The sequence below is a fragment of the Lycorma delicatula genome, chromosome 4, assembly GCF_047948215.1.
Source record: "Lycorma delicatula isolate Av1 chromosome 4, ASM4794821v1, whole genome shotgun sequence".
NCBI classification, from domain to species: domain Eukaryota; kingdom Metazoa; phylum Arthropoda; class Insecta; order Hemiptera; family Fulgoridae; genus Lycorma; species Lycorma delicatula.
In genome coordinates, this window is record NC_134458.1 from 77,629,812 (window position 1) to 77,655,917 (window position 26,106).

General features: G+C 32.7%; 1 protein-coding gene across 4 annotated transcripts in view; it reads right to left on the reverse strand.

Moving 5' to 3' along the window:
- Wdr62 (WD repeat domain 62) overlaps window positions 1-26,106 on the reverse strand; it is a 315,495-nt gene that overhangs the window by 120,723 nt on the left and 168,666 nt on the right. The window lies entirely within an intron of this gene.

Below are 26,106 nucleotides of genomic sequence, written 5' to 3' on the forward strand. Positions count from 1 at the left end.
ATAGGCGCGCGCGCATACGTGAATAAACACACAAAGAACGAGCTCAGATATCTTATTATTCTTTTTTTATTCTACATAACGAAGTGTATTACGTAATTAAGCACCATATATTAAAATTCCTTTTAGACGGGATATAACATGAACGATAATAATATTAAAATAAAAAGAAAAAGCAATTTTAATTCTTTGCCACAGAAAATTGATTTTATAACGATATTATAAATATCATAATATAATAATAATAATAATAATAATAATACAATATTACAAAAAACTAGCTCCTCTGGTTACCTAACAGTACGGAATTTAATACTGAAGGCACAACGGTCACAGAATTAGAAGCTAACGGGAGTGTACAATAAGACATACAATATTACGTATCATAAAGAAAGACAACCGAGAAATCTATCATCCCGATGCATTCCTATATCACGTAACATTCATAGTATAACAAAAAATGAAATATAAAAAAAGGATCCTTTTAAGTCTAAAACAAAGAGAAATTATTTAAAACATTAAATGAATAATTTATTTTAAACAATATTTGAATTATCAATAATTAAAAAAAAAATTGATATTCCTTTTTATTTTATTTTTCAAGGAATAAAAACCATAAAATTGATAATAAGAATATATAAATACGCACATATTAATTTATTTAGAACAAAGTAAGTTGAAGTGATATGTTCGTACTATTTATAAGTTATAAGATATCAACCAAAGTATCTTAGGTTTTCAGTAATTTGAACATAACTTTAATTACGAAAGATAAATTAAAATTAAAGTTTAGACTCTACCCAGTTAACAATCACTATGGAAATTTTACTTTATAAATACAACACTCTCTCTCTCTCTCTCTATATATATATATATATATATATATATATATATATATATATGTATATATACACACGAGTATACAAGTGTAGACGTACACATACTAAGCTTCAAGGCAGAATAGCAAACCGGAAAATCTATTCAGAATTCCAATGTTTCACAATATCACGATATGTTTATTTCTTATTCTACTCTCAACTAAGATAAACAATCAAAGACTAATTAATTATGATACAAACAATAACTACCGATTAAAATACAAATGAAAATGCTTTAAAATACAATTTTGCAACATTAATTAAACGAATTCAACCGTCTTACTAGAGACTGATTATAAAGCATAAAAACCAAATAGAGTAATATCATCAATTGTACTAGTACATTATAAATACGCGCGTACGTATGTACACCTAATAAAAGCTACTCTACAAGTAATTACTATACTTGGCGCGTTATATCTACGCCGATGAGTTTGAAACTTAATTCAAACTATCCTTATGATAACTAATTAATTGATCTTTGGTAAAAGTAATGCAAACGTCTGAATAGAAAAACAAACTAACAACACTATTTCATAATTTTTTAAAGCTGTGGACACAACTTGTGAACCTATTCGATTTCACTTTGATACTGAAATGTGTTGACAAAAATCTAACGAAATATAAACAAAAGAAAGTACTCTATTATTTTCGATTACTTTTTAATCTAACTCCACTTTACATGAGAAAAACCCGAAAATCATTAATAAAAAAGTCCCTTTCGGCACGCCGGAAGGTGAAGGTAGATTTTACCGGTGCTAAGTAGGGAATAAAAAAGATATCCACCTAAAAGTTAAAAAAAACTTCAAATTCATTCAATACGACAATGGTTGCACGTGAAAAAAGTTTCACATGGTTAGCATACGACAAGCCCCAGCTTCTTACAATTCCAGAAACATTTTGGTCATCCCTTACCGTAAGGATTGGTCATATCAAAAATTGTTTCAGACAAAAGTTTTAGGTAATGTTTAGAGGACTACGGACCACTTTAAACCGATTGATACTGTGCCTACTAAGGAAGAAATTATTTTTTTTCGAAACCCCATTTTTTCCACCCCCTGGGCCAATGGTTGATGATATCAAAAAACTTTACTTAGATAAGTTATAGACCCTTATCCAAAAAACAGTAGAAACTTTAAACGAATTTGATATTTTACTTAATAAGAAAGTTAGAGCGATGTTTTGGTTTTTCGAAAAGCCCCCATTTCACCCCCGTGATCGGATTTTGCCCATTAACGAACTCGACCGATATTTTGGGCCGTTATACTTTAAACATCAATTTGAAAGTGATTGACGCAAAATTATGGCAGTTATCGTATCCATAAAAAAGTGAAATATATATATTGTTACCACATATATGCCTAATGCAATATCGGCGGACGAACACGGTATAGCAAGTCAAATGTGAGCTGGCGCACAGTATACGGACGCGCTGATACAAACATCACAACCGCCGCACAGATGACCACGCAGTTCTCCATCATAGCGGCCCCACCACTCTCAGGCCCCAATAAAAGAGCGTACACGAGAGTGAATTTTCAATTCATCGTCGAACACCACCTGGAAAAGACCAAGAAGAAGTAGAAGATGGAAGACAACAGAAGTTCCCTGGCCGGCTCGGCGTCGGACCTCCCGACGGATGCCAACATCCCCGCCGGAGTAGCAGGCTTGGCCGGCCCGCCGAGGAAGCCGCTGGACGCGAACGCTACCTTCCCGCTCCAGCTCCTGCTCTAGCCGGCGGACTCAGCAGTAGTAGCCGGCCCAGCGTGGGATCACTCGGGGAGAACCGTCTCGGCCGCGCCTGCGAAGGACGACGGACGCCGACCCGACACTGCAGGGCCTTTCTTTCTTTTTCCTGTTTAGTTTCCGGTAACTACCGTTTAGTTAATTCTTCAGAGGATGAATGAGGATGATATGTATGAGTGTAAATGAAGTGTAGTCTTGTACATTCTCAGTTCGACCATTCCTGAGATGTGTGATTAATTGGAACCCAACCACCAAAGAACACCGGTATCCACGATCTAGTATTCAAATCCGTGTAAAAATAGCTGGCTTTACTAGGACTTGAACGCTGTAACTCTCGACTTCCAAATCAGCTGATTTGGGAAGACGCGTTAACCACTAGACCAACCCGGTGGGTTGACACTGCAGGGCCTGGGGGCCACCATTGCCACGCTGTAGTGGGGACCCAACTGCCGCTGCGGGAAAGCCCGGTTTGACTTCAATGGACGAGCCGCAACTCCACGACTTCACTTCCGACCAGTTTCCGGACCCAACAGCTCTTCTCAGAACTAACGCACAAAACGACCCTTTTGAGGGCTACCACAAGATTATGAATTACGAGCCGTCGAAGCCATTCGACGACAACAGCACTTCTCAGGGCTACGATAAGGTTAGTAATTACAACGAGGTGTCGAAGTCAATCGACGACAAAAACGGCCCTTTTCAGGCCTACGATAAGGTTAGTAAGGGCTACGTGCCGTCGAAGCCATTCGGCGACAATATATATATATATATATATTTATATATAAATGTATAAATAAACTTTTGAACTGACGGTGGCTTTGTAGTCTGGGTGAAACGCGAGGATATGTCGAAATTTTCCGGAAGTCGAATCATGATACCCATTATAATAGGTAGCTTTCTTATGAAATCTACCTAAAATATGTCCTAGTTTACTGTCTAATAGTAAAACGTTTCTCATTTCAATCATTCCATTTGAGAATTTTTGACCAACGGTTTATCATTCCGATTGTTAATTTTTTGTAGTACATCTGTTATAATAGTTTGTGTTACAATTAACAATACTAATATTTATTATAGTTTTTCTTTAATTCTACGGAAAAAGCAGAAGATAAAAAATTGAATGTTGATACCAAATCAAGCTTAATATTACAAAATATCTATTTAACAGTTAAAAAAATTTCTTACTGTTTAGAAGACATGATACGGTTTAATAAAAGTAAAATGCCGAAGTTACACTTCGATTAATGAACATTTTGACTAACCCCATCGTAGATTAAAATATATAATATTAATGGTCGTCAATTAAAAGTATATTTTTTACCTCTGTGTAGCTTGTGTTTATAAAAAAAAAACCAGGATTAAAAAAACACTTTAAATTGAAATTTTACTTATAAATTTACAGCAATATGATTATCATTGCCTTAAAATCTAGCGGAGATTAGAGTATTCAGCAGTACCTTCTAAAGACATGATAAAATATTTCATATCCAAGTGATAAAAATGGGCACTTTTGTATCATTTTTTAAAATTATTTTATTAATAACACAAATGTAGAGCTTACAAGCGAAAATTCTAATACTACTACAAAACAAATTAAGATATAAATCGTAAATCATGAAGAAACCTTAAGTTTGTTAACAGAGGACTATAACATACAAATCAACTAAAATGATTTTGTATTATTGTCTTGCAATTAAAACGTTTTTTTTGAAATTTCTAAACACTATGTTTAAAAGAAGGTTGACGAAACTTTAAAACGACAAAAAAGCGACATACAACAGACATTAACCGTCGTATAAACGTAAATCTTAATTGGTAATTTATAAAGCTGTATGTATATATAAAAAAAATAGCAAGTAATCCTTCTAACTCACATATTAAATATTCTAATAAAATTAAATACCAAACATCGACCAACATAATTTTATGAATCAAATAATAGCAAAGAAATCAAAAGAAAAAAGTCAATTCTAATAATCTTTCTCAAGTAACATTAAAAAAATATGTATATCAAAGTCTGGAAGTACCTAAAAATAATTAATAAAAACCAAATTAGTATAATAAATAATTTAAAAGATACCTGAAAAAATAAATTATGATGAACCTGAAATAAATACATTAAAAAAGGAAACAATAATTTATTATATTTCTATGATTTTTAGTTTTCTTGTGATACAATTTTCGATATAAGGCTCGGTAAATACAAACGAGAAAAAGTCGGGGACAGTCACAATATAACCGCTGTATTATTATACAGGTGATTCAAAAAGGAATTCACAATTTAACAAGCATATAAAAATGTATTGAGATAATTTACAGATTCGGTTGAAGCCTCATCTCATAGAAAAACACATCAAAATTTGTCACCCAACATTCATTTTGGTTCTATATGGCTTCCATTTCTAATGCGACATACATCCTACATTGCAGACATTTGCCAGCGAGTCGGGCGTTACCTCTACAGCTGCGGCGTTACTTCGAAGTCTTAGCTGGACATTCAGTACATAAACCCGATCTTTAATGAAATCCCACAAGAAAGAAATCTAGCGGGATCAAAACTGGGGAGTAAGGTGACCAAGTGATTGAACCTTCACGACCGATCCACTGACCCTGAAATCGAGTATCAAGAAAATCTCGAACTTCTAGGCGGTAGTGCCCCCGTCTTGCTGATAATAATTGGCGTCCATCTTGGTCATCATCGTCTAAGGAATTAGAACATTTTGAACCGTGTTCAGATAAATGATACCATTCACGGTTTCCTCCTGGAAGAAGAACGTGTCGTACATTCTTTGTTTGCTTAGGGCATACACAAAATAAACCTTAGAGCTATCATGAATGTGCTGCAAAGTTTCATGAGGGTTTTCGCTAGCCCATATTCGGCAGTTACGGGTGTTCGCCTTGACACTGATGTGGAACACTGTAAAAATTACATTGTCTAAATATGAAAAGTCGTCCCCAGTTATATCCATTATTTCCACTCAAAACTGCAGCCGAGCAACTTTGTCGTCATCTGTAATGTGTTGAACCACGGTTAGTTTGTACGGCTTCAAGTGCAATCGTTTACGTAATAAGGGCCAGACAGTCGTTTGCCTAGCAAAGGCGGTTACTTTTATACGGATTTGAATACTAGATCGAGGATAACGGTGTTCTTTGATGGCTGGGTTTAAATTAACCACACATCTCAGAAATGGTCGACCTGAGACTGTACAAGAATACACTTCATTTATATTCATATATATCATCCTCATTCCTGAAGTAATACAATCAAGTAATACCATATATATCATCCTGAAGTAATAGGTTACGGTGGTTATGTCAGTCTCACGCGACGCACGTCGAGTTGATTTTTTCGGACTACGTGCAAAGCTTTCTTTGAATTGTTCCATAACAGCTTCAGGGACGCGCGGGCGCCCTGGTGATTATGTATGTTTAACAGACCAACCTGTCTTAACGAAGGTTTGGTGCCTACTAGGAGGATCCCTACCGTACTCCATACGAAAATTACGTTGAACTGCAGTTGCTGACTGAAAATCGTGAAACCAAATCACATAGCGAGCGCGATCCGCACCATTACACGTATCCATTTTTAATAACACTGGTGACAGCGCTGGTGGCCGAATTCGGTACTAATGAACTACGTGAGTCAAACTTGATGTGATTTGCTATGAAATGAGACCTCAACCGAATCTGTAAGTAATCTAAATAAATTTCTATAAGCTTTTAAATTTGTGAAGTCCTTTTTGAATAACCAGGTATATTGTAATATAATCGTTAATTATTGTACAGTATGACAAAAAAACTTGAAATACGGTTGAAATAAAACAATTCTCTATAACCTAAAATAAATATAATCGCTAAAAATAATCGTAAAAAAAGACTGAAAACGTTTTGAGATAAGTTTTTTAAAATCGCTTTATTGCTGAAATAATTTAGGTTTGTCTTTTCAAAAAATTATAATTTTAAATAAAAGCTGCTATATCTCTCCCCACCCTCCTAATATATATCACTTTTTTTCATTGTTAATCTACAAGATAAGTGAAATAAAACCTGCTAATTACAAAAGGCATATGGAAACTTCTTAAGTCTTATTATATTTTATTCATGCATAATACAAAAATTACGTATTTCTTCTTAAGCGTTCATTGATAAGATATCATACAAAATGTATTTTCCAAACAAAAATATGTTTAAATTTCAAACTAGGAAATTTTTTTTCTTTTTTATAAAATCTCATTTTTAACTCTCGGAATATTTGAAACGTCCATTCTTTTACCCTCATTAAATTAAAAATTTAGTTTTGTTTTTTTTTCGGTGCAAAATTCTTTTTGACTATGACTATCACACCAATACAATAAAATGTCGTAAACCCTTGATTAGATATACAAATAAAAACAGAGCAATTCAATAGTTGAGCAAATATGGGCAGACAAAAAGACACAGAGAGTAACAAATAAAAAGATCTTTATTAAATACCGTTTTTTTAATAAAGGAACTTAAAAATAAATAAATTCGATCCTTTGATAAATTGTAATTTTTTCTTCTTTTTTACATTTAAAGCGCTTTCTTATGATAGTTTATATTCTTCAATATATATATATATAGTGTGTAAAATAAAAATATTGCGTCTTAAATTCGAAGTAATACGGTAAGTAAAGGTTATATAAGTTATACTTTAGTACTGCACTAAAATAGAATCAGCAATCCTAACACATAACGATCAATACACCGTGGACAGTAAAAACATAATAATAAAGAGCAATACGAAGTAAAGAACAGATCAATACAATAAAACATAACTTAATAAAAATTTAAAATTAGAACCTATTTAAACTTTATTATGAGATGGAAATAAACTATTGAAATAAAATTTGTTATAAAATTAAAAAAGATATATAAAAAATAAAACTCCGGTATTAATATTACTAAATAAATAATAATATGCTTAAGTCTGTTATTCGTAACTACCGAGGAGAATATTCTTAAAATAAACATTGCACTATGAATATATGTGAGAAACTTTTACGAAAATACAATCCAAAAGTCCTCAAATTACAAAAAAAAACAATTTATTCAAACATACAATAATAAAAACAGGCTGACGGCCAATAAAGCTTACTGCAATGGATGATAATGAATTTTTTAACGTATTAAAAATGCCTGATCAGGACTCGAATTTCCAACCTCCGGATGAGAGGCAGAGACGTTACCGGGACTCGAATTTCCAACCTCCGGATGAGAGGCAGAGACGTTACCGCTCCGCCACATACATCGACAAATAATAATAACAAATTGATGAAAAGCAAAATTTAAAAAATTTAAATATTTAATATAGGGTTTTTATAAAAATTAATTATAAAATTACGTTTTGTAATACTCACAAAATAATGAAAATTATCTTGGAACTTTATAGATATCAAAACCATATTCTATACATAATAAGAAACAAATGGAATTGGTTGTATGAGATTATTACACGTAAACTTTGTATAGCACAACAGTACCGCCCCGCCGGCCACCGTGGGGCGAGTGGTAGCGTCTCGGCCTTTTATCCGGAGGTCCCGGGTTCGAATCCCGGTCAGGCATGGCATTTTCACACACGCTACAAATCATTCATCTCATCCTCTGAAGCACGCCTAACGGTGGACCGGGAGGTTAAAAAAAAAACATTACCGCTCCGCCATATAAAGATTATGATTACTTGAGATTAAATTACAAAAGCAGGCAATAGTTAATTTAAGTTTTACATAATAAAAAAAACAATTTTCTTGTGTAATATTTACGAAAAATTGATTTTTTTGTGACTTAAGCCGTATTTTTTGTAATTTAATTTTTTTTCTTAATTACTATTCAGAGCTTTTTAATATAGAAGAATTACTATTCACAGCTCCCCGACTGCATTTAAATAGTTTCGTTGAAAGGCAAAATCTTTTTATCGAAGTAAGACCCGGTGAGAACATAATCATTAGACAATATTAAATGCCTGCTATTTCTACAAAATGAAAAATATATTTAAACAAATTAAAACTGCCTGAAAGTTGATCGGTCACCCATTATTTTATTTAATTAAATACCTCATAACGATAATTAGTCCTTTATTTTCATACCTTGTTTTCTTTTTTTTAGTTCGATTTATTGTCGTTTTTTTATTTCAATTTATTTTTTTTTTTTTGACAGTCGTGTTTCTTAATTTTTATAACTGTTTTTATTATCTAATACTTTTTAGTGATCATCGAGAAAAATTCACTATTCAAAAACTTATGGATTAACGTACTCAGCCAAACGAGAAAACTGTAAACATTTCAATTTATTTAACTGGCGTATACCAATCTAATACTTACCGTACAATTACTGGTATACCAATCTAAACTTACAGATTCCTCAAGCGACTGAGTTCCGCGAGAGACTTTTTATCGTGCGGATCATACAGCAATTTTCTGGGATCCTAACAGCTAATGCCTAAACTCTCAGATTGTCATACGCGACTCAATGCTACGTAGGCCTGGCCCTTGGTACAGATGCGAGTGCTCAGATCAATGACAGCTCTATCTACGGTAGTCCCTTGTAATTTTTGCACCGTCACCGCCCCCGCATAATATTAGTGGCAGCATACGCCCTTCCACTTTGCCCTACATTCCTAAAACATCAAATTTGGCAATAGGGAGCTCGATCCTCAATCCGATGCCGACAGCATTATCTCTAATCGTACTGTCATCAAATTCTACAGACCGTTTGTAGGAGCTAGCCGGGATCAAGCTGCTCTCGGCATAGTGAAAGCCACTCGATTTTTGAGAATAAATCAGTTAATTTCTGTCCCGGTTTGGTTCCATCATGATTTTACATTATACTAGCAAATACCCCTTTGAATTTTAAAAATCGGAAGCGAAGATATAACAACATTTACGAACAACCGTGATCTGTTAGATCGAGAATGTACCTGATGCGTGGAAAAGTTAGTCTTCAACCTACTAACAAATATCCCATTTTAAGTTTGAAAATCGGACAATCGTTTGCAGAGATATTATAAGAGCACGCCACTGCACCTCCAGGAGCACCCCGTTTGTTACAAGTTGATGGTGATAATCGGTCTAGCCTCGCACGAGGTGCTCGCATCACACCGTCACTCTAGCCTCACAAGCAGTCCTACGGGAAGCGCATTATTATTAAACAAAAATGTTTTAAATTTATTAAATATTATTTTATTTTATTTAACGTAAATCTAGTTCTATTATTTTTGCAATATTATTCATTCGATTAATTTGAATCGTTCAGATCAAACACAGCTAACATAGTTCACAGTTCATTAATTCAATTCATAAAGTTTGTGCTTCAACCAATAAATCTCCACCACCACCACCACCACCACCACCACTACTACTACTACTACTACTACTACTACTACTACTACTACTACTACTACTACTACTACTACTACACACACACACACACACACACACACACATATGTATACATTTTTATATAGTCTATAACACTCCCGGTAATGAGGATTCCAACGCGGGGTCATACATCTAAATCAGTTCGGCCGTTGAGCTTTTACGGTGGAACAAACATACACGCAACCTAAACACATTACGTTCCTTTCTGGGCAGTCGTGTAACAAAAAAAAATCTACAACTTAAATTACATATGCCATAATGTTATCTTTGATATTTTTCGCTAAAATACATCCCGACGGAACATAAAAAAAGAAAATTTACGTGAAATCCTTTCCTGAAACAGGCTCTTGATCGTGGAAAAAAATATTTTCACCTAAAAAATGGCAAAAAGTTTTTAATTTTTGAAGAAAATGTTCCGGGCAATTTATTTAAAATTTTATTCTTTCGATTGTCACTTGAAATTTTTTTTCTAATTATATCCTCAGCGATTAATCAGCCTTTTCGAAATTAGGAAGAATGAATTTTGTCAAGAGAGGAAGGAACCCCAGTAAATATTTTAATTTAAGAACTAGCTACGATTTCAAGTATAGTCTGAAATAATTGATTCTCGAAATGTTATAAAGCACGTATAAACAGATTAAAGTTTAACAAAAACACCATTTTTATGACAGGCTAATTATAATTCAGTAGTAGAATATCAGCTTTCTAATACAAAGTTTGCTAATTAAAATTCGGCTCAAACCAGTTAAAACACTTAACCAAGCGAATAGCCCACAGATCACAATTTTTTTCGCTGGTTAATAGCCTCCAGCTAATCTAGCTACTACGGATATCACATTTTCATTGAAGGAGTTTTTGAATGTGGTGCTAGCTATATCATCCTCTATTGTACCACTGGCTGAGAATGAACTAGCTCTAATTTTCTCACCAATATGCCGTTCTAAATTGCATCTTTAAGAAAATAATGTAAATCGATCATGAACCGAACATTTTTGATTCTTCTTTTAGCCGCATTAAAAAATATACAATATCCTGTAAGTAACCTTTTGCCCCTTCTATTTATTATGTAGGCTGTACGCCATCCCCCTTCAATAAAGTTGAGGGCGTCAACTTCCCTTTTTCTTACCGTAGTTACAATAATAATTCTTTCATTATCATTCACTTGTTAATAGTCAACAGGAAATTAAGTATAACCTAATCGATATGTACAAAGACAAGTTGGAGATCGAACACAGGAATTTCGGATTTTCGGTTAACTGCTTTACTAAATCGGCTACTAATGTGACCAGTACAACGCTTATTAAATCGAAATATTTTTCTAAAATTTCCGCTTAAAGTTTTTGTTCTTAACAAATGATTTCAATTTAAAAATTGTTTGTCTATCTGCCAGTACATTTATTATTCTTTCTCACCTCGGATTATTAAAAACGGTAGAAACGAATTCACTGAACTACTAGAATGATTTATTTTAACTTAACAGTAAACTACGCGTATTTATTATCATAACATTCTCTCTTAATCGCTGATCTCCCTTAGTTAAAAATAATTTTAAAAATTTCCTCTCTTACGATTAATAATTGTACGAGTACAAAAAATTATAATCACAATTAAAATTTACAAAACGGTCAGCAACTTCTGTTAGAAAGTTTTTGAATTATAAGCAGTCTTGAACTATAAAAAATATTATACAGACCGTATTAATGGATACTCAAAAAAGACATTATTGGAAGTCGTTAAACTAGCAACAAGATTAACAGAGACATATTACAAGGTATCATTCTTCTGATAGCGATTAAATTTTACAATTACGAATAAAAACAGGTCTATAATTATCTAATTATCTGAAGTCAATAATAATAATTAGAGATTCTAACTTAGAAAATGTAGATGAGAACAGCACAGTTAAATCAAAATTAGGTGAGTCCGCCTGTAGTACTAAGCATTTATTATAAATGAACATGTAGATTTTTATGAGACGATACAATAAGCTTTATAAAAAAAAAACAAAATTTGAAAAAAGAAATAATTATCCGGAATTACAGAGCAGCGAGAGATTCATTTGAGTCGTTGAGAATGACATACCACCCATTTTAATGAGTACGGCGGATAGTTATTGGTTACACCCGAACAGAAATCATTCTATAAACATAACTGATACGTTAAAATGACAACGGTTTAAAACATAAATTTACATCACTAAAGTCATTTACTTTCCAATTAAAATTAAAATAAGATTGATTTGGTTACCTTAGACGGTGAACTTCCATAATTTAAGCAAAAATCAAGAAAAACATAAAAGGTAAGTAATAAAATGGTACTTCTAGAATTTGTTCTACCACGCCCAAGAGAGCCATTAAACTTCAGTGTGAAGAGATGCAGCGTTTTATAAGTTTCGTTTACCGAGAACTCTCATTAGATATTTTATGATAGAGCTGACGTAATTTTTAAATTATTTAAAAAGAAATCGATGAATGAAAAATTCAATAAAATTTGCAAAAAGGGTTTCTTTTATAATAATATAAATATAAAAATATTGATAGTTATGTGGAGTTTTTCATCCTAATATATGAAACCAAAAAACTCTTGGTAGAAGATCATGCAGAAAATTTATGAAGCTTTATGTATGCAAAGTTTTATGAAATATGCAGTACTAACAGAGAGTAAACGGATTGTTTCTAGATACATAAAACTATACAAAAAGACAGCATTAATAATTTTTTTTTAAATACAACACTTCCCATGCAAATTAAATCTTAACTCAAGATAGGGAGAAAAAGCATAATAAAACAATTACCTAATAATTATCTATTAATTTTACTACACAACCAATTAGTACTTGAGTTTTAAAAGAAATTAAACAGATTTTCTTTCTACTAAGATTAATTTTAAAATAATTACGAACAATACTATTTAAGTTATATCTTTGCAGATATGTTTAAATCTTAATAATATGTCTGATAATAGAGTTAAAAAATTCAACGTCATCTTAATTTACTCTCTATTAAACTATGCAATTTCATACAAAATAACAGATTTTTTTTTCAAATGACAAAAAAAAATACTATTTTTTTAGTCAGACACCAAGCCTATATGAAAAAAGAAAAAAAACTTCAATTAATTATTAAATAATTAAACTCTTTCTATTGTCTCGTTCAATTTTTACGGCTTTTTTTTTTTACTAAGCTGTTCGACTGAATTTATTTTGACAAGTAATTTTTTCTTTACATTCCTGGCTGTAAAAGAATACAATAAATACGAATATTTTTAAAAACTGGTTGATTTTTGTTTAAGCAGAATAAAAAAATATAATGATATATTACTAGTAATAACTAAATACGACGAAGAAGATGAATTGGTATTAAAAAAAAACAAACATATTTTTAAAGAAATTTTGAAGAGAAAAAATATTGTAACTACCTTATAACCTTATAATAGAGCCTTTTAAAATATTATTGTGGACTGCTGTTGTATTACACGAAACGCCGGCTAATTAATTTCTTGCTAACGGTGTTATACGTTGCCAGTTAATCACGCAATATATTTAGTCACAATTTTAATAAAAATACAATTCACCCGTTAAATTATATTGATTGTTTTAAATTACTGTGCATAATTTCTTACTGAGTTTTGATCAAACAGATTATAATTAAAATTAAAAAAATAACCGTTTGTGGTTGAAAAATTATGGTCGATAAGTGGAAAACCGTTGGTCTAAAGAATTGAAAGGTGATGAAAATGAGTAAAGATTAGTAATTTGACAGATATAATCGGTAAAAGGAGATATATTCAGATTTTTTTTTTAATTACGGACGTAAGGTCGAATTAAGTTAAAAATGTTTAATGAATTTAAAATGCATATTAGGTTAGCTGAAAAATAATTGGGAAATGGTTTAATATAAGAACAAACCCTGATTTTTTGCAACTATTCCGAAGCAAGATGTTAAACGTTAAACTAATCAGCAAAGATATATCTTGATGCACCCGAACACGACAAAAAAAAAATTAAATCAAGATAACTACTTCAACATATCGAATAACGAACATCGCTATTTAGCGACGATTCAACTTAATTCTGATTAATATACACCGAGTGTCTCACGAAGAAACTTTCAGGACATGTTTTACTGGTGAAAATAATGAAAAATATTTATATAAACATAGGTCTGGAATCTCTTTGTTTTCGAGTTAATTGCTATAGAAAGATTTTGCACGGATTTCAGCTCTTCTAATAAAACGAAATCCTAATGTAATTTTTGGGACCCACATTAAGAATAAAGTTAACGGTTTCTTATATAATTTGAGCCGGGAAATAGGATAAACAGGTCCCAGAACTGTAACTCCAGTAGTTTTTAAGAAATCTGACGTAAAATACAAAATTCGTTATCGAAAAACAAGTAATTTTTTAGGTTTGTAGTACAATTGCTTTGTTAAATGATTAATAAATAAGGAAGATTTAGTAATAAAACTTGTAGAGAATTTGAGAAAATTAATATTAATACAGCCATTAAAAAATTAAATAAGAATATTTAAAAATCGGTTTTTTATTGAAGCAAAACAGAAGAAAAATAGGCAGAAAATCGTATTATTCTTTCTGTATATAATAAATATTATTCTTAAAATAGCAAAAGAAAATACATGAAATGATAAACAGTAACAGAATAACAAACTTCAGTTACAGCAACTGTTCGAAATTCCCTCCTTCACAATGTACATACATCCTGCCCAAAGTAAAATATTTTCGGTGGCTTTCCGTATCGTCTCAGAATCGTTTCGTATAAATTCAATAGTATTTGGTTTTTAATGAGTAACTCTTCTTTATTATTAACTTTTTGCCGGTATACCATCGTTTTCATACGGCCCCAAATGAAGTAATCTAGTGGCGACAAGTAAAGTGATCGTGGTGGCCAATCGACTGGTCCACCACATCCAGTCCAGTTTAAGAAATTATCATTCAAGTGATTTGTAGCTACTAAAGAAATACGTGGCGTTGCACCATCGTACTGTAAAATCAATTGTAATCTAGTTTGTAAAGAAACATTCTCCAAAAAAAGCAGACAAATTATTTTTCAAGAAATGAATGTATGCATCTCCCGTAAGGTTTTCGTTGAAAATAAACGGTCCCATAATTTTGTCGTAAATAATGCCACACCAAACATTAATGTGACATCTATTTTAGAAATTAGTTTTCACAGTACCGTGTGGGTTGTTTTCGATCCATAAATGACTATTTTTAGAATTGAAAATCCATTTCTCATAAAAATGGCTTCATCAGTAAATAAAATTGAATTTACCTTATCGCCGTTGTCCATAAGCCAATGACACAAGTTTAACCACAAGGGGGACGGGGTGATCTGTTGGCCGCAAAGTTTGAAACGTCTGAAGGCGGAAAGGATAAAGAAGCCGTAACTCGAAAACAAACTGTTTCCAGTTTGAATGAACTTTATTCATTATTTTCACCAGTAGAACATGTCCTGAAAGTTTCTACGATTCTTCGCGGGACCCCTGTATAAATACTGTTACTGAAATTCTAAAAATACTTCATATTTTTTAGTGCTACTAAAATAAATGTGTTTTTTTTTAAATCTACTTTAAATTTCAACTATTTATATCAAATTTAAAAACATTTTTTTTTTAAAAAATGTTAAGAAAATATGACAAAATATTTCGATTTTTTTCAATATTAATGGATAACGAAAATAGCTTTTTTTTTAATTTTGGAGGGGGAATTCGAAACTGGTCGTTCGGAACTGTTCTGAAAACGCATGCGGCTAGTACAAACCGGACGGCCTTATATTCAACTGATATAATAAAATTATGAATTTGGTACACTAAAATATTCCACACAATCAGGAAATCAAACAAATTTATAAACATATAGTTCCCACTTTTTCCCTGACACATATTTTCTGAAGCGGTGTGGTCGAACTACAAACACCACGCATTTCCCGAAAATAATAATATAGCTAATGATAGATATCAAAGTTGAGGTGATAATAATTATTTTAAGTACTTAAGTGTACTTTATTTACCGTTAATTAGATACTTATATTGATTTCTTCAGCATCTTAGCTAACCGAATTTGAGTTATCTTATAAAGCATGACCATAACAGCAAACACTCTTTTGGTGTGAAAGTATTCTACAAAAAAAAAATGATTAGATGCGTCAACTCTTTTCTCTGACTTATCGTTCAATTGTCGATGCTCAAGCCATAATAAATTAAAAGATCGGTAGGTAAAAAGTCAAACCACGCGCCTTCGATTGTAAAACCTATACTTCAGAAATCTAAAAAAAGTCCGATACGGGATAGACAGAAGAAAGTAAAACATAACACAAATCAGTTGTGACTATCAGCTTAATACGTTCGAATATTATTTTCATCGATTCGGTAGAAGACCAGCACCTATTTGCATGTTCTGCCAGGATTCGGATACTGCCGAACATACTCTGTTCCACTGTAATAGATGGACTATACGTAGACGATGTGCAGGGCTGCAAGAATTAAATCCGGAGAATCTGCTTCTTTTTCTCCTGCGATCCACTGACAATTGGAACAAAATGAAGGAGTTTGCCAAGATACATGTTAAAGGCTAAAGATGATGTAGCCCTTTTAAGAGGCCATTGAGGCCCCGTGGTAACTTAGTAGTTTAATATTTTCGTTAAGGCAAGCAGCTATGAGGCGAAGATCATTCCTTCGTTTGGGGATCATAACAACTGGGTAATGAAAAGACCGAGACCCGGTTCCCTCGGCGGAAGCTAGGGACGGCTTTGTCGGGCCTGGTTCTCTGTCGGGGGGGGGGGGGGGGCTTGAGGCAGGCACATTAAAACAAAAGATCCAACCGGGGAGGCTGACCTGCTGTGCCGGACGTACAGCCGGCGGGTGGGGAGGCCTCCTTTGAGTTTAAAGGACCCTTTCCCGGGCTGCACATACTTGAATGGATACCCGGCCCGGGGAAGTAGGAAAAAAAGCTTAATACGTGCGGTCGCGTATAAAAATATCTAAAGAATGGAATTTCAGTTTTTTATTAAGCATCCTTAAAAGTCTAGCCTGTTCAGCTTTTTTTTTTTCAGTTTTGCGATTAAATTACGTACCAGTTGTTACTATTTGCAAAGAATCTACTTACTTCTGTACCTGAAACGAATTTGTCACATTTACCATCTAATATATATATATATATATATATATATATATATATATATATATATATATATATATATATATATATATTATACATTTTATTAGATTCTAATTGACTTCATGAAAAAGTGTAAAAAAAATTGGTAAAATATAAAACATAATGATTTACATAAATGTGGTAAATCAATTTAACAAACTATGATGAATAATAGTAAGAAAGTTTTAACCAACCTGGTTTTCTGGTTTAGAAACCTGTAGAATTAAAGTTTTAAAACAGACCCGTTTTGGCTTCATCTAAAAAACCCACTCAAATGAAGCGTCTGGAAAATGTTTAACGTCAATCAACAAACACAAACTTTAAGCTTTTATGTATACATGGTAAATTTTATTGAGTAATACGGGGCTCGTTCGGGAAATTCTCGGCCGGACAAAGAAGACACAAACGCACTGTCGTGGTGAAAAAGCACTTTTTTTCGATCAGATATGGACGTTTAGATTAAATAGCACACCCTTCAATCGGTCCAACTGAGAAGCGTAATACTTCCCGGTGATGTTCCTGCCTTTTTCCAGGTAATTTACAAGCATCAGAACACGAGAATCCCAAAAAAAATCGTAGTCATGACTTTACTGCAAATGGAACAGTTTTCTGTTTCTCTGGCGCAATTTCACTTACTCTCACCCACCGATTGATCTGTGGCGTGTAATGGTGAATCCATGTTTCATATACTGTTATAACACTCAGCAAAATCGCGTTTAAGTATGTCTTAACAACCTCGAGAAGTCGAATGCGGTATTGGTCGACAACAAAGACAGAACTCATCGAGCGGAAACCTTTTTTGTATCCAAAACATCAAGTCAAATGTTTGTTTTACTCGATCGTCACAAACAAGCAGCTAAACTTTGCAGCACACAATATAAAGGATCACAGTTGACAATTTAGTCATACTTGCGCCTTCTATGTATCAGGTCGAAAAGATATTTTACGTTATTTAATAAATACAATATTTGTAAGATTGTTATTTTCATAAAAAATTTGTCAGTCCATTTCAGAGATATTTAACCTCAAACCCGACCGCACATATTATCTAATCTGATAGTAAGACAACCTTTTGCAGAGTAAACAATAATAAGCAATTTGATGATACGTCACCTTCACTGTGGTACGTCTATTACTCTAATATAAATATATATAAAATATGTACATACATTTACTCTAATATATAATATGTACATACATATAATATATACACAGTTTGCGGTTAGATACGGGTCCGTAATTAAATATTGCGGCAGGTGACGTTAAATGATAGTACCTATGCACGTAATGATGAATTGAATAATTAATTAATACGCGTTAGAAAAACGAATTACCGCGAAAAAAATTATAAAGGTCATAATGAATTATAATAAATATATGTAAGAAGTAATATCATTATATTACTATCCAATTAGAATAATAACAGTTTTTTTGTTTTTTTTGTTTTACATACTAGAATATTACATTACTATTTTTTGAAGGACATATATGTGCATATGTATTTTTTTCTACTACGAATGTAAATGTGAGCCCTTGTGTCCATTTATTCATATGCAAAAATATCCGATAAAATAATAAATGTACTGAAAAATAGTCTATTTTGTATGACTTGTATAGTTTTGCTTATTTTATGTCTACAAAAAATTGAAAGAAAAGTTGGCATACATTTATTATTAATAAAAATGATATCTTGTAACAAAACGTTATTACATAAAAAAATAATCTCGTGTTACCAGTTTCTTTATATCTGTTGTAATATTATACGAAATATGTAATATTTTTGTATACTTCATTAGTTTCAAATCAATAAAAAGAAAGAAAAAAAGGTAAAACTTTTTTTCTTCTATGATCACAAGATAAAACGTAACAACTTTAAAAGTTGCACAACATGTATATATATATATATATATATAAAAGCTACAGTAAATTGCGCGCGCGCACACACACATATCATAAAAAATTGGTTTAATTTATAAAACGAACTCTGTATTTTAATAATGGTAATTAAAGATGGACATTGTTTAGAGAATTCTTATTATGTTGCGTAACAAAAGTGATAAATAATTTTTTTTTATTTTCAACAATGCTAAAGGAAAATATAAAAATTTTAAGGGAGAAACAGATCTTTGCAGATAAAAATTACTAAAGAATAAAACGAAAAACCCAAACGATTTAAAAACATTTAGAGAAAAAGTATGGGAGCTTTAATGGAAACTTGTATCTAAATGAATTTTCTGTTATAAATAATCTAAACGGGTAGATTAAGAACAGAACTAAATAGTGTAAACTCATCTTTAAGAGAAAGAATCCTTAATCGTATGATAAAAATGAAACAAGACAAGAAGACACAAAATTTACGACTTTTTTTATCTACACATTACGATAATATATTTAAGTGTTGTAAAGACATATCGGAGTCTGATCCGACAGCAGCCACATCATACGGCTGTAAATTTCAATTTAGCTTCACCCATATGTAAGCCATTTCAAACAAGATCTCTATACTCGAGCAACAACATATAATTTTTACAAGCCGATTTCTGGTCATAGTAATAATGAGGAATCATTTAGTGAAATGTCCATTGTAAGAGTTATTTTCCAAAAAAATTAGAATAATTAAAAGACTAAATCACAAAATTAGATCAAATCACCTAAGAACTAACTTCTTAATTTCTATCGCCTAGGTTTACCGTTAGGCAATCCTTTCTTCTTTCTTCCATCTTCCTGAAGGCGTCAAACTTCAGGATGTCTGAGGCCTTGGAGATGGATTCTTCTAATCCCCCGAAGTAAACCACGCAGGATCTGCTGCTACTGGCTCCGATTGTGCGGTCATCAGAGTTGAGACTCGATGCAATCCCCGCTAAAGTTTCTGGGGCGGCTGAAGCGCCCGCCTTCTCGTTTAAAGGACTCCGTCTTCGGAGCTCCATCGTTGGACATTCAAAGTCTTCTTTTTATAATAGTTTAATTTCTGGCATCGCTATTGCCTGAACGGGCAATTTTTCTAGTTTGACTTTAACCTGCTCTGATTTAGCTTCGGGCTTCTTCTCTGTTTTAACCTCATTTTCGCTACTCTTGCAACCGGTTGATGGCTCATCGCCGGGTTGTACAGAACTCTTAGATTTGGAAGCATCTGATTTCTTCTGCGTCGATTTGAAGCTACTTTCTCTTGATGATCGGTCGACTGTTCAATTTTTCATTGATGATACGTTCGACCGTGCGTGCTAGAACTGGTGCCAGTTCAGAAACTACGTTCTCTGATTTAATGGAAGCTGCAGCAACATGTGCGTATGAACCAGTTTTTGGCGTTCTACCATGCACAATTTTCCTGGCTTCAAAGTAGCCGAATTTCTGTATAGTCTTGATCTCTTGTACAACTAATTCTAGTTTGTAGATCGGACAATTCCTAGATCTTGCACAGCGGTACCCATGACAACTGACACATACAGGTGGACCCCTGCAAGAATCATCAGGATATAATGGGTCAGCATTATTGTTATTACCATTATTATTACTATATTATTATCAAAAATTATTTTTGTTGTGAATGAAGCAAGTGATGGGGCAATTCTCCTGCAAGAGGATCCCCGCAGTAAAACATTTAACTGCATAAAATAATGACCCAATTTTATATTTTTTCTACAATCTAGATTTACGTGATACAGGAGAGCGCCTAATCGGTTGATTGACCAGCCTAGATTTAAATAAACGTAATTATTAAACGTCGTAAACCAACTTACACGATGTACTTTACTGTTTTCTAGAGAACAAGCGCTAGAAATTGCTATAGATCCATAAGAGGATAAGCAGTGACAGGAAAAATGTCAGTAAAACTATACTAATATGTTTTAAAAGGTAATTTTATTTCACGTTTACAATTAGAAAGTGGTTTGTTGTTGGATTTCTAATGCTTACTACAATTAAACTTTATCTGAAAAAAAATAATTGGTAATAATAATTATAAACATCTGACTGAAAAAATTTAAACATTCAATATGAATGTTTAATCAATAAATAAGATGCGTAGCTTGTTACATAACCGGGACAAGGTTTTAGAAAATTGTTACAGTATATAGAGCTGAAAAGAAACAACTGACTTATTTTATATAAAACTCTTATTTACAAGCGGTTAACTAGTAACAAAAACATACTTGTTAGCAACATACCTCTAAAAGAAAGTTGCAACTTTTTTTAATTATAAAAATGTTTATGGTAGTCTAAATATTTTAATTATTAACAGAGATTTATTAACAATATAGTAATAGATTAACCATTAAATCGTTTCTTTTTTGCCTTTCAAAGAAATTTAATATCTTAAAACGTATAAATTTCACTTTCATAAAAAAACAACGTGCATATAATATTTTATATTAAATCGTTATCAATGCTGTACACTTAAATCGATGACTGAAAATATTAAACATACTTTACTAAAATTATTGAAAATTCTTCCTAAAATCAAATGCAATTAACAAGCCTTCTGAAATGATCCATAAGAACAATTTTAGTTTAGAAAATTAAAAATATCAAGTAATAAAATAACAAAAATAAAAGTGAAGATTACCATTATTATTATTATTATTATTATTATTATTATTATTATTACTACTACTACTATAATTTGACTATAAAAAAAAAACAGGACGCAGAGTTGGAGCAGCGTTTCCCAAACTTTTAACACATGCGGTTCCTTTGATCTTCTGATAACTGGTCGCGGTCGCTTATTAGAAAGGAAGAGAGCACGCACGCGCATACACAACGCTGTTGTGTATGCGCAATTAAATTCTAATTTAAAAATTTACCTCGATAAATAAATAACTTATAGTTCTCAAACGCCGATTACTATCGTAACAGCTGGATGAAGATAATCTAATAATCACAGTTTTCATAAACAATGTCCTAATATTCAAGATAATTCGAAACAAAATATCCGGAATATTTCAGAAAAGCCAAAGAGTACGTCGATTAGCTGTACGTCCCGCAGATGGGTATTGTTGTCAATACAACGTTTTCTGGAAACAAAAGGTTTTTTGTTCCGTATGTGTAAGAGGAAACGGAAGCCATATCATAGAATCTGCAATATCCGCTATTGTTAACTAAAGTTAAAATACTATTACACGAAGATGAAAAGAAGGTTAAAAAAAGAAAGATTAATTTTAGATATAAACCGAGACAGATGAACAAACAAACAAAAATTTATTTCAAATAACAACGCTAATCTAATGAGGAATGGTTAATCCTAATTGCCGTGACGCCTCTGGGTTCCGTAGCAGACGGTAGAATCGCACTTTGGAAACCGTTGAACCACTGTCGGTATAACCGTAATTTCAAACGCCTTATCAAATCCCTTAACTGAGAACACATGAAGACAAAAGCTAGCAGTACTTTCAATCTCTGGAGGAAACGGTACCTACAATGCTGTTTGCGCGAATCAATAGTACTTTTAGGTACCTATAACGGTAATCCAAACGCTTATTGTGCAGTTATCAGACAAAAACAAATTCCTCGGAATTTCCTCATCAGGTTCGACTAACAAGTTTATTTTATATATTCTGTTGTCTGAAAGTTGCACCTAGAACGAGGAGATTGACTCGGACTCACACAACCCAAACCGAGAAAAAATGGATCAACGATTAAAAAAAATGAACGGTAGAAAAAACGTACTACCGAAGGACACAATACAAACAACCGCAAGAAGGTAATTTTAATGCTCCCTCCAGAACCGAATACTCATTCTGCTTACAACCTATCTGAAGTATTTTTACCCATTAACAATCAAACATTTTGTGTTCACCACTTAAATCTGGATTTTCTTCCAGAAATAGGATTACCACTTACGAATAGGCTTAAGATTTCTAAAAAAAAAAACCTTATTCATCTTCCGAATTGTGTTGCATATGGAACAATTCTACTGATTTATAAACCGTTCAGCCAGATTCCTACTGGAAGCTAATGTTTTAGTCTAAAAATTGTGAACCTTTGTAATTTTAAACGCTAAATATTTTTAGGAAGAACATTTACCATATTCTTAAATTTTGACGGGTTATATTTTTTTTTTTTACGTGTAGTATGTTAGGGATATTTTTGTTCGGTTCGGTGTACAGATTTTGTACATGTTGGTTAAAAAAATGTTAACTGGATAAGGTAGAAATCCTTAACGTTGAAACGATGCGGTATTAACCGACTGACAACGAATAAATCAAAGTATTTAACAGATAAACGAAAGTAAATAAAAACGCAAAAAGAAAACCTATAAGGCCTATAATTAACTAATAAAAGAATTTCAAATTAATTCGTTTATTAAAAAACACAACTTAAATAATTAAGTAAGATACAAATTATGAAATACCGTAAAAGATAGGTTAAAATAATGAATGAATCTATTCATTTGTCAATGGATTTCTAAAAAAAAGTTCGAAATTCAGAATTTTCAACGGTTAGATATTTCTCCTACGTTACACGCTTACAGACCTACTGCTTTCAGTTTTGTTTTTATATAGTTCGTATTTATCTGTAAACATAATAACGTCGCTTAATTTTCAGTTGATAATAGCATAATAAAAATAGACGCTGTATCTCGGTTACCGTACAAACCTCTCGAACGCGTTTTTCATCAATATTTGTAAAATCCTTCGACTTATATGTTAACATCTAAACCGTACTATGGTAGTTATTATAATAATGAAGAAACTACGAAAATTTACTTTCACCCGATCTTATATTAATACATATAAAACAACAAATGGATGCAACAAGGTCGTATGCGTGACATTATCAAGAGGCATAAATACGATGCACATTAAGCGTCGTAGATCTTAACTAATTGCATCAGTCATTAAAAGAGATGCGCAGTTTTACATAAATATAATCATTACCTAATTATTCTGTATACGTTTAAACGCATAATTATACTAAACGAATTAGTTTCATTTTAAATTTCTTTCGTTAACTATAATTAATTTACTTTCTTTAAAAAAAAAATAAAAATAACAATTAATTGTTGTCATTTACCTTAACTATTACAATAATTATAACATTAAAAATGTTATATGCCAGAAAACTTTTAAAATATAAGTTTTCTCACACGGGGTTCAATGAATTCGATTGTTTACATTATTAAATAAAACAAATCTGTATAAAACATCGAATAATTAAGGACACACACACACACATATATATATATATATATAGCAAAATGAATTTCGGGGTTTTAAGTGAAGTAATATTTATAAAGTTTTACTTACAATGATAAATTATACACGAAATGAAAGAGCAACTCAAATAGTTTTTCTTACGAGTTCAATGCGAGCACCATTCACCATAGGGCAACATCCACCCGATAAGAGGGTTGATCCCATACTTTAATCAGCAAGTTTGGAGTAATTGATGCGACAGCTGCTTCAGTCCTGCGTCTCAAATCGGGTAGATCAGCCGGTAACGGTGGCACATACACTCGATCCTTTATAAACGCCCAAAGAAAAACAATCGCACGGGGTCAGTGGAGGCCACAGCAAACAAGCCCTGTCATCTTGTACGGGCGACCGATTCAGCTGCCGTGTTTCACTCACCCGATAACAGCGTTATGCCAGTAAGGAAGCGCACAATCTTGTCGCCAAATAAAGTTCTGTGGTTCGTATTGCAGTTGAAAGAAAGATACGTAGTTGTAGCATATCAAGACACTTCATCTCAGACGCACTTGCTTCCGAGAAAAAGAACGGCCGTAAACTTGCCGTCGGGATACGGCAAAAAAAACATTCAGTTTTGATGAATCTAGTTCACACAGCGGTTATTTCACGAGAATTTTCTGATCCCCAGATGCGCATATTATGAATTTTTATTTTGCCGTTAATTAAATGTTGATTTGTCACAAAATACGATACGATAAAGAAAGTCTTCATCGTTGCGGTGCATCATTTCATTTGCGAACCTTACACGCAAACCGTAATCTGTAAGCATTAGAGCTTCTAACAGCTGTAAACAATATGGACTCCGTTGTAAGCGTTTCCTTAAAACCCTCCGCACAGACGTCACTGGAATCGCTAATTCACGGCTAGCCTTCCTAACGGATTTCCTAGGACTGCGCACAAAAGACTCTCTTACATGTTCGACATTGTCTTCGGATACTTGGTCGTCCTGTATTCTTCCGTTTACAAATAAAGCCAGCGGTTTCAAATTGTTTATACCGTCTACGAATGTTATTGTCACTCGAGGATCACAACGGAACGCACGGTGAACGGTAATTACAGATTCACACTTTGCAAACTGCAAAACAAAGAACGCTTTCTGTTGAGGGGTGGCCATCTTTGCTACTAGCGCTTTCAAGCGGAAGGTACAGGAAACAGTTTATGAGCTTGCGTACCGCTAAAACCGTTCAATTTGCTTTTTCATTTCACGTATAATTAATCAGTATATGTGAAGCTTGAGAAATATTACACGTTATATTAAATATATATAAGTTAACATTTCTTCTGATCGCAGACCATTTTCTAATTTAGGATTAGAAATCCCTTTGATGCCCTTAATGGATTCATTCTTGTTCTTACGACAATAAATTTCAGGTACGACCTGAGATTCTATTTAAAACCGGTCTATACAGCTTAATATTGTAAGGAAAAAAGATGTTCGAGAAATCATGAAGAAAGACGATTGCCCTCACGGTCAATAGCCTTGATACTCTAGAAGTGGTCGGGGTACAACTGAAGTTATACGCCTAAAGTGGGAGTCTTTTTTACGGCTCAGAAGGCCCATCGGTAAAAATCAACTCAAATTTAATTTCATCAAATGTCAGTAATAAGATCTGTTTGTTATATTAAGCCTGGTTAGTTCTCTTTCTACACAGTGTGCAGACGCTGAAGTTCACATTGAATCACGGTTTCGAAACTGTCATTTTAAACTCGATGAGTCAACCCGTGACTATGAG